Raw genomic sequence first — 10,250 nt, forward strand, 5'->3', positions numbered from 1 at the left:
CTTGTTATGATGATCTGAATTGTATGATAAATATTTGACTTGTTCTTAATTATGAGTTTTTAATTCTTGCTTTAATATTCCAGGATATTGATTCAAGTATTGATGTGCTTATTCAGAGGAGCAAAAGTCTCTGTCTAAGAGTAGATCTAACATAATTAAGCGGAGTTGATTACATGCCTAGAGATAGCGTGACATAAATTTGCCGGATTAGGGTGAAACCTGATAATGGAATCCATAGACCGAGTTACTGCAACACTAGGGGTTTTAATTAGAAAGAGATTTCAATTAATCAACCTAGGGTTAGATGTTGTTAGTCTCAATAGAGATAATAATATAACTTAGGGATTTCTACGGATCAAGTCAAGTGGATAAATCATCTGATTCAGAGTCAATAACAAGTGAAGTCTAGGTGGATTTTTCCCTTAGGTATTATCCAAATCATTTAGTTTTCCAAAAGTTATTTTCCCAATTTACTTTCTGCGCATTCTTAGTTTAGTAATTAGTTTAGATAAAAAAAACCCTTTTATTTTTTAGGCTAGATAATAAAAAGAAAGTTAATACTAGTACTTTTAGTTCCTTTGGGTTCGACATCCCGGTCTTACCATAAGCTATATTACGTTCGATAAGGTGCGCTTGCCTTTGTCGTGATAATAGTTAGTTTTCAAGAACGGACATTCATAAGTTATAAAACTTATCATGATTTGCATCACATCAAGTTTTTAGCGCCGTTGTCGGGGAACTAAGATATTAGGAACACTCGATTTTTATTACTTTAGCCATTTTACTTTTATTGCAATTTAAATTTTTATTTTCTTTTCTAATTTTTCGTTTATTCGCTAGAAGAAACCCGTCGGGACCATTACTTTTTCATAGTGAGATCGATCATACAGTTGCAGGAACCAGAGAGAAATAAGGTGAAGCCTAAGATACATATAAAAAGAGCAAGAGGACGACATTCACACCATAACCGAGGAGGTGGCTGAAAATCAGGAAAATTCGTTATCTCCTGTGATTGCTGCTGATCCAGTAAATCACAATCCTGCTCCACACACTATGTATGATTATGCCAAACCAAATTTAACAGGAACTGAGCCAAATATAGTTAGACCTGCTATTGGTGTAAATAATTTTGAACTAAAACCTATCACAATTCAAATGACACAACAGTTTGTTCAGTTTGATGGTTTGTAGGATGAGGATCCAAACAATCACTTGGCAAATTTTCTGGAGTTTTATGACACTTTTAAAATCAATGGCATTGCTGATGATGCCATTCGCCTTCGGTTGTTTCCCTTTTTATTAAGGAACAAAGCTAAACAGTGGTTGAACTCGTCACCCCGAAGGTCAATCACTACTTGGGAACAAATGACCGAAAATTTTTACTTAAATATTTTCCACCGGCTAAAACGACTAAGTTGAGGAATGACATCTCTTCTTATGTGCAGATGGATCTAAAAACACTCTATGATGCATGAGAGAGATACAAGCATCTTTTGAGAACGTGCCCTCACCATGGGTTATGAGAAACTGTAATTTATACATATTTTTATCTCATGCTTATCACATTTATGGATGATTTCTCCTTAGATTTGGTGAATTCGATGCTCCTAATCCTTTAATTTCATATTTTATGCTTAGATGAGCATAGGTGAGTAAAAAGAGTGAGAAACGGGTCGAAAACAGAGAAAATTGACCAACATGGGAAATCAACACAGCCCGGACTTCCTCACACGGGTAATCCACATGGCCGTGTCCATTTGGAAAAACCGCAGCACGACTTTATGGGTAGACCACACGTCCATGCTTATTTAACAGCCTTGACCACGATCTGAAGCAAATCGCACACGGGCGTGTCCCTGTTGAGCCCAAGTATAGTCCTATTTGAAAAAAGGTCACTTTAGAGGGCTCTTAGGCATTCTAAAGCCTATTTAAACACCTGAGGAGGCACTTAGAAGAGATACACAGAGTAGGAGGCAAGGAATTACTCAAGGAAAGCCGATTGATCCATCTCAGAAGCAGGATTCATCATCAAGACTGAAGATCTCCCTTCAATTTCCTTCAAAAGTTTTGGGTTTTCTTTATTCTTTTGAGATGTTTTCTTCCATAATTATGAACTAAACCCCCTAAATACCTAAGGGGAATGAAACCTAATACGGATCTTGTTATTATTATCTGAATTGTATGATAAATATTTGACTTGTTCCTAATTATGTGTTCTTAATTCTTGTTTTAATATTCCAGGACATTGATTTAAGTTAATGCGCTTATTCAGAGGAGCAAAATTCCCTGTCTAAGAGTAAATTTGCCATAATTAAGTGGAGTTGATTGCACGCCTAGAGATAGGGTGACAAGATTTTGTCGGATTAGGGTGAAACCTAATAAGGGAGTCTATATATCGAGTTAATGCAACACTGGGGTGTTAATTAGAAAGAGATTTCAATGAATCAACCCAGGGTTAAATGTTATTAGTCTCGAGAGAGATAATAATATAACTTAGGAATTTCTACGGATCAGGTCAAATGAATAAATTGTCAAATTCAGAGTTAAATAACAAGTGAAGTCTAGGTGGATTTTTCTTGGGTATTGTCTTAATTAATCAAGTTTTCCCAAAAGCTTTTCCCCAATTTTCTCTCTGTGCACCCTTAGTTTAGTTAATTAGTTTAGATAACAAATCCCTTAATTTTTAGGGTAGATAATAAAAAGGAAGTAATTACTAGTACTCTTGGTTCCCTTGGGTTCGACAATTCCGTCTTGCTAAAGCTATACTACTATTCGATAGGTACATTTGCCTTCATTGTGATAGTAGTTAGTTTTAAGAACGATTAATTATAAATTTTTAAAATCTGTCACGAATATCACGTATCATGTTTTTGGCACCGTTGTCGGGAACTAAGTAATTAGGAACACTCGATTTTTATTAATTTAGCCATTTTACTTTATTTGCAATTTAAATTTTTATTTTCTTTTCTAATTTTCTCTTTTATTCGCTTCTTATAGGTTTTTCTAGTTTATGACCAGAAGAAACCCGTCAAGACTATTACTTTTTGATAGTGAGATCGATCGCACAACTCGCAGAAACCGAAGAGAAATAAGGGGAAGCTTAAGATACACAGTGGAAGACCAAGAGGACGATATTCAAACCACAACCGAGGAGATGGCTAAAAATTAGGAAAATCCACTACCTCCTGCGATTGCTGCTGATCCAGTAAATTAGAATCATACTCCACGCACTATGTATGATTATGATAAACCGAATTTAACAGGAACTGGTGCTGCAACTGTTGCTAACGTTGTAAGTGTAAGGATGGTGTGGGTGAGTTATTCCCCATAGGTAGTGCTGGGTTGGATGGACACAAGTGAGGGTTGGATGGGATAGCATGCATCAATGCATTCACACATTCTATTTTGTTACTGAGATGGGCTAGGCCAAATTGATTCTGTTATGGGCTGTGACCTAAATGATAATGTAATGGGCTTTGGCCCACTTATGCTCTGAATTGGACTGTACTATTACTGTTAAAGGGCTCTAGCCCAAACTGTTTCTGTTTCTGTATATTGACTGTTACTCTACTAAGGGGATTACACACTGAGTTTCCATAAACTCACCCTGTTTACACACTATGCAGGTAATCGCCAGCATTAGGAGGATTGGTGCTGCGAAGGACTCAGGGATCACCACAAGACCGCAATTTTTTTTATGCGTAACTTTATTTATATTTAAAATTTTTCTTTGGGTTTTGATTCTGTAATAAAGCCTCTTAAACTTAAGTTATTTTATTTGGGCTTTATTTATTTGATACTTAACTGATAGTGATAGAACGCTAGTTTTCGAAAAGATTAATTGTTTTCAAAACATCGCATTTTCTCAACATTTTTGGATATTGTTTCTGAAACAAACAATATTTTAAAGTAAAGACGATTTAAATGGTTAATAAATGGTTAAGATGTTTTTGACAAAGAGATTCCAACTCAGAAATGACTTTCTATGAAAAAGACCAATTTTCGAAAGACACTTCAACATGACACGTCAGATTCGACCATAACGTCTAGGCCGGGTTTACAATGTTATAGAAAAGTGGTACTGAAATTCAATCTGAAGCCCGAAGCATCATGTAATTACTTTAAAATCTAGAAGTAAACTGTGGATCATGATTAGATAGAATTGACAGTGGTACACCCTATAATCTCACAATTTTTGAAACATACAATTCTGCCAATTTCTCAAGTGAATAATCAGTTCGAACATGTATAAAATGAGTTATTTTCGTTAATCTATCCACAATAACCCAGATCGAGTATTTTCTTGTCAGAGCCATAGGTAACCCTTGAAACAAAATCCATTATGACTCATTCCCACTTCCATTCAGGAATCATCACTGGTTGCAACAAACCTGAAGAAACCTGATGTTCAGCTTTCAATTGTTGGCAAATTAGGCATCTGGACACAAACTCTGTTATTCCATGTTTCATACCAGACCACTAGTAATGTTGCTTCAAATCATTATACATTTTTGTACCCCAAGGGTGAAATGAGTAAACACTATTGTGAGCTTTATTAAACAATTCTCTTTTTAACTCAAAATTGTTTGGTATATAAATTCAATCTTGAAAATATAAGAAATCATCATTCCCGATATGAAAATCAGATTTCTGGCCACTTTTTATTAGACTGAGCCTCGACAACAATTCTGAATCATCTTTCTGAATTTCTTGAATCTTCATAAAAATACTGACTTTAATATCAACATAGCTAAAATAGAACCATCATATTCCAACGTCAAATTTGTGTTTATGGCTCTTAAAGCAAACAAAGACTTTCAGCTCAAAGTATCTGCAGCAATATTAGCTTTCTCGGGGCGATAATTAATTATAAATCATAATATTTTAGTAATTCAAGCCACTTACGCTGACTCAAATTCAATTCTTTGAGTCATTAGGTATTTCAAGCTTTTGTGATCAATAAAAACATGACATTTCTCATCGTATAAATAATGTCACAAGATCTTCAAAGCAAAAGTTGTTGTGGAACTCTAAGTCATGTATCAGATAATTTTGCTCATGAGGCTTTAGTTGTCTCAAAGCGTAAACAACTACTTTTCCATTCTGCATCAGATCACAACCTAAACCACAAAGAGACGCATCACTGTACACAATAAATTCTTTCTCGGTTTCAAGTTGAGTCAAAACTGGAGCTTCAGTTAACATATTCTTCAACTGCTCTAAAGTTTTTCGGCATTTCTCAATCCTAACAAAATTAAAATTTTTCGCAACAATTTAGTCATCAGATATTCAATAATGGAAAAGGTTTTAACAAAACGTCGGTAATATCCTGTGAAACCCAGAAAACTACGAACCTCAGAAAAATTATTTGATATTTCCCAATAAACGATCTTCGATACTTTATTTGGATCAACACGGATACCATCGCATAAATAACATGACCTATAAATCCAGCTTCTCGTAGCCAAAATTCATATTTACTGAATTTTGCATAAAGTTGCTTTTCACACAAAGTTTGCAACACAATTCTTAAATGCTTGGCATGATCTGACTTGTTCAGCGAATAAATCAGTATATCATCAAATAGCACCACAACAAACCAATCTAAATACGGCTAAAATATCTGATTCATCAAATCCATAAATGCAACATGAGCATTAATCAAACCAAATGGCATTACCAAAAATTCATAATGACTGTATCGAGTTTTAAATGCAGTCTTCGGTACATCAGGCTCTTTAACTTGAAACTGGTAATATCCAGACCGTGGATCAATATTTAAAAACACTGTAGCTCCCTTAATTGGTCGAACAAATCATCAATATGAGGTAACATATACTTATTATTGATAGTAACTCGATTTAGCTACCGATAATCTATACGTAATCACATTGACCCGTCTTTCTTTTTCACAAATAAAATAGGAGCACCCCAAGGAGATATGCTCGGTCGAATAAATCTACGATCTAATAATTCTTGCAACTGTGCTATCAACTCTTTTAACTCGGTAGAAGCCATTTTCTATAGAGCTACTAAAATTGGAGTGTCGCTCGTGAATATGATGTTCCAATTGTGTAAGTATACACCTTGAACAAGTAATAAAGTGGTGAGTGAGATCGTGTCTACAGTGATTAGATAGGTAGAATTTCATCGAGTTATTAGAGTTAAAATTGATTAATGCTAAAGCAAAATAATAGTGAGAATGTAGTGGCAAAATGAGAGAATGATGATGTATAAAATGTGAAAAATAAAATAAGTAAATGAAACAAGAATGTCACGACAAAGTAAATACGAAAAAGAAGATTAAGGAATTGCAATGTTAATTAGGACAGGTAGGATTACTGATGCATCTACCTTCTCTAACTATTAATGCCACAGCAAATTATTAAACATTTTACTGCTTGATAGGTTTGTACAGTAGTCTACTTCTTTTAAGAGCAAAACCTTGGGTTACCTCCCCTAAGGTACTATATGTCTATAAACTTAAGTCCGGCTACCACTAATATTTTCTACCTTCTTTCATATGAGGCAAAGCTTTACGTCTAGAGGTTGCTACGAATAAATAATTTTTCACTCACTCATATTGTAATAGCCTAATTTCGGTGAAATCAGAACAGTGGTTTCGAGACCACAAATCTGAGTCTAAAATAAAAATCTATTTTATTTTATTTTATGGTTGGTATCATGATAGGAAGGTCATATAAAAATTTTGGTATGAAAATTTTACCGGTTGTGTGTTTAATTAGGGAAAGGACTAAATTGCATAAAATGCAAACGTTGGGTTCTAGTAGCTATATGTATCAAATAGCTATGGAATTAAAAAATTAAGGTCCTTATATGGTAATTAGACCATAAAAGAAAGTATGTAGATATTTTGGTATGACCCATCCATGAAAAAATAAAAAAAGGTTAAGGACTAAATTGGAAAAATGAAAAGTTATTAAATGACAATTTAATTAAATGAAAAAGAAAACAATTTCATATCATCTCCCACAAATATTTCCATGGAAACCTTAAGAGAGAGGAAGAAGACTTATCAAGCTTATTTGGGTAAGTAATCAAGCCCCATTTTTAGTAATTTTGATATTTTTGAAATAGGGAGAGTCTAATCTATCTATTTGGGGGATTAATTTGAAAAGTTATCAAAGTATGAAACTTGGTTCATGGATGAATATGCTGGAAATATGAAATTTATGGTAAAAAATGAAAGGTTGTTGATAGATAAACAACTGTTACAAAGTAATTTTTTTATGTAAACTTGATTTAGGGACTAAAATGAAAAAATGATGAAACCCATGGAAAATTCTAAAATTTGTGAAATGTATGTGCTGTAGATGTAGTATATAAATTTTGATTAGGCTTGGAATAGGGATTAAATTGCATAAATTTCATTTTCCGAGCCTACGAACTAAATGGGAATTTATGAAAAAGTTAGGGGCAAAATGGTAATTTTTCCTAGGATAAAAATTTAGTCCACTTGAATATAAAATATGATAACTCGTATAGATTCGGATAGACCAAATTTGGAGCTAGAACGAGGAAAAGAGGAAAAAGTCAGATTAGTAGATTTTTCATACATGAACAATTGTCGAGGTAAGTTCATGTAACTAAATTGTATATGTTTTTATGCTTGAACTAAATGTTGGGTTTGTGAATTGTATAAATGCCATAAATATGTGAAATGGTCACATACTCATTAAATCCTGATAAATGAAAGTGCCCAATCAATCATAATGCCCGACAAATGATAAATGATAAAAATGTTAAATTTTATGCTTGAGTTGAATGTGAACATTTGGATTGCATAAATGCATAAATATATGAGATTGACCACATGCTTGATAATGCTTGAAAGATGCTAAATTCCATTTGAATAAATGGAAAATTCGATGGATATGTAATTTCCCTAAATGAATGAGGCCCTGCATCTGTTGCTGACTGGATTTAACTAGGACGAGTAATCCTATTGACCTCATGATAGAAAGGATTTAGCCCAGATGGGTGATCCTGATATAAGTCCTCTCGAGCATATGTTATGGATTGGATTTATCCCGGACGGGTAATCCAGATCAAGTTCCCTAGAGCATATGTCATAAAAAGGATTTAACCTGAACTGGTAATCCTGTTGTATATATGCGTGGCTCAAGAGTGCACTATCTGAAATAGTACCTTATAGGTATCACTGGACATGAATTGATGGATTCTGATTTGTACACCTTGGGTGTACAGCATGTGCATCCATCGATCTTCCAAACAAATCCGACGGGTAAAAATCTTGACATGAAAGGACATGAATAAGAAATGAGTGATTACACGTAGTTGTCTGAAATCCATGAAAATGATGCTACATGATAATTGACATATGAAATCATGAGATGATGATATTTGTACATGGGATTCTTTTGATGAATATGTTCATCCTTGGTTATAGACTTGTACACTTTGAGTGTACAACTACTTGTGTGACATTGATATTTTGAGTAACATGTGTGAAGTTTTGATATGATATAATCTGAACTTGAGATGTGTTATATGAAAATATACTTGAGATATAGCAATGTGAATTATACATGTTGTGGAAAGCATATATGCATAGGAACTTGATTGTTATTGAGCTCATACATGTTTTTGATGTTATTATGGAATATATGACTAACAAGGGAAATGAGGAGATGTGTAGGGCTTGAGGTCAAAGTGAATGAATGTGCCTTACATAGTTACCTCAAATAGAATGAATGGTAAGTTAAGTACCATGTTATACGAACTTACTAAGCATTTTATGCTTAGTTTTATTTCCCTATTTTAGAGTAAATCGGAAGCTTATTGAATTGGAAGCTTGGTGGAAATCACTCACACAATCCATTAGCCCATGTCGGTACAATATGGTAAAGCAATTATGGTTATATTGGCATGTATAGGTTATTTTGGTAATATTGGCATGTAAATGTAAATGATGCTTGTAATCTATCCATTGGAATGGCTAGTAATGAGTTGTTTGATATACTTGTAATGTCAAACTATGGTAGCTACATATATGTTAAGTAGTTGATCAAATTATGTTTAACACATGGATTGAACCAAGGTAAGATTGTAAATATGTATGCATGCAATCATATGCCTTGTTGAATGATGGAAATTACTTAATTTGATTGCATGGAATGGATGGATAGTACTTGACATGTTTTGGTGCAGGAAAATGGAAAATTTGGGTGACAAATGAGGCTAGGAAATGACTTTATTTTGTCCACACGAGTAGACATATGGGCATGTGTCTAGGTCGTGTGTGACACACGACTGAATACATGGGCGTGTAGTTTGGCCATGTGTCCCCTGCATCTTAAAAATGAGAAACAAAATACTCAAAATTTGGACACATGGGCGGAGAAACTTGCGTGTGACTCAGTCGTGTGGTTGACACGGCCTTGGACACGGGCGTGCTACACGGCCATGTGAAAATTGCACCTAAAGTTTGAAAACAAAATTCGCCACACAGCCTAGCACACGGGCATGTGACTTGGCCGTGTGACTTCAATTTCTTCATGCCTTAAAAGTCAGAGAGTAACAAGGGTCAGGGACACGAGTGTGTGTAGTACACGACCCGACTACACGGGCGTGTCCCTAGACCACACAGGCATGTGAGCCCTGTACTTTGGAAAATTTTTTGAAATGACGCAAAAAATTTTATGAGTTTCCGACTAATTCCCGACTTGATTCCAATGGTCGTATTGGACCTCAAGGGTTTAATTAAAGGACGTTTTGAATGATCTCAATAAATGAATAGTAATCTACGTAAATTATTTGTAAAATGTTCTATAACACCCCTAACTCGTATCCGTATCCGAAATAGGGTTATGAGGCATTACCAATCAACACACTTCATTCTCATACATTTAAGCAATCATAATCAAAGTTCATATAAATCATTCACAATGTCCCTTACATAGGTCTACGAGACCTTAAAACATTCTTAGAAGTGGTTCAGGACTAAACTGATAACATTTACAAAGTTTAGAAAACATAGAAAATTTTCTTTAATTACAGGGTCACACGCCCATGTGAACAGGCTGTGTGCCTTACACAGCCACCAGACATGCCCGTGTCATAAACTGTGTGAAAACAGGGCATACATACTGACTTGCACCACACGGCTGGAGACATGTCCGTGTGCCTTAGCCGTGGGAAAACTAAAGGGGTTACTGACTTGGGTCACATGGCCAACCACACGCCCGTGTGTCTAGCTTATGCTCGAG

General features: G+C 34.8%; 1 non-coding gene across 1 annotated transcript; it reads right to left on the reverse strand.

Annotated features, from left to right (window-relative positions):
• Nucleotides 1–1,412: 1,412 nt before the first annotated feature.
• Nucleotides 1,413–1,519, reverse strand: LOC121231071 (small nucleolar RNA R71). Its single transcript, XR_005929140.1, has one exon. It is a non-coding gene; the product is annotated as a small nucleolar RNA R71 (small nucleolar RNA).
• Nucleotides 1,520–10,250: the final 8,731 nt, after the last annotated feature.

This window comes from Gossypium hirsutum, chromosome A06, assembly GCF_007990345.1.
Source record: "Gossypium hirsutum isolate 1008001.06 chromosome A06, Gossypium_hirsutum_v2.1, whole genome shotgun sequence".
NCBI lineage: Eukaryota > Viridiplantae > Streptophyta > Magnoliopsida > Malvales > Malvaceae > Gossypium > Gossypium hirsutum.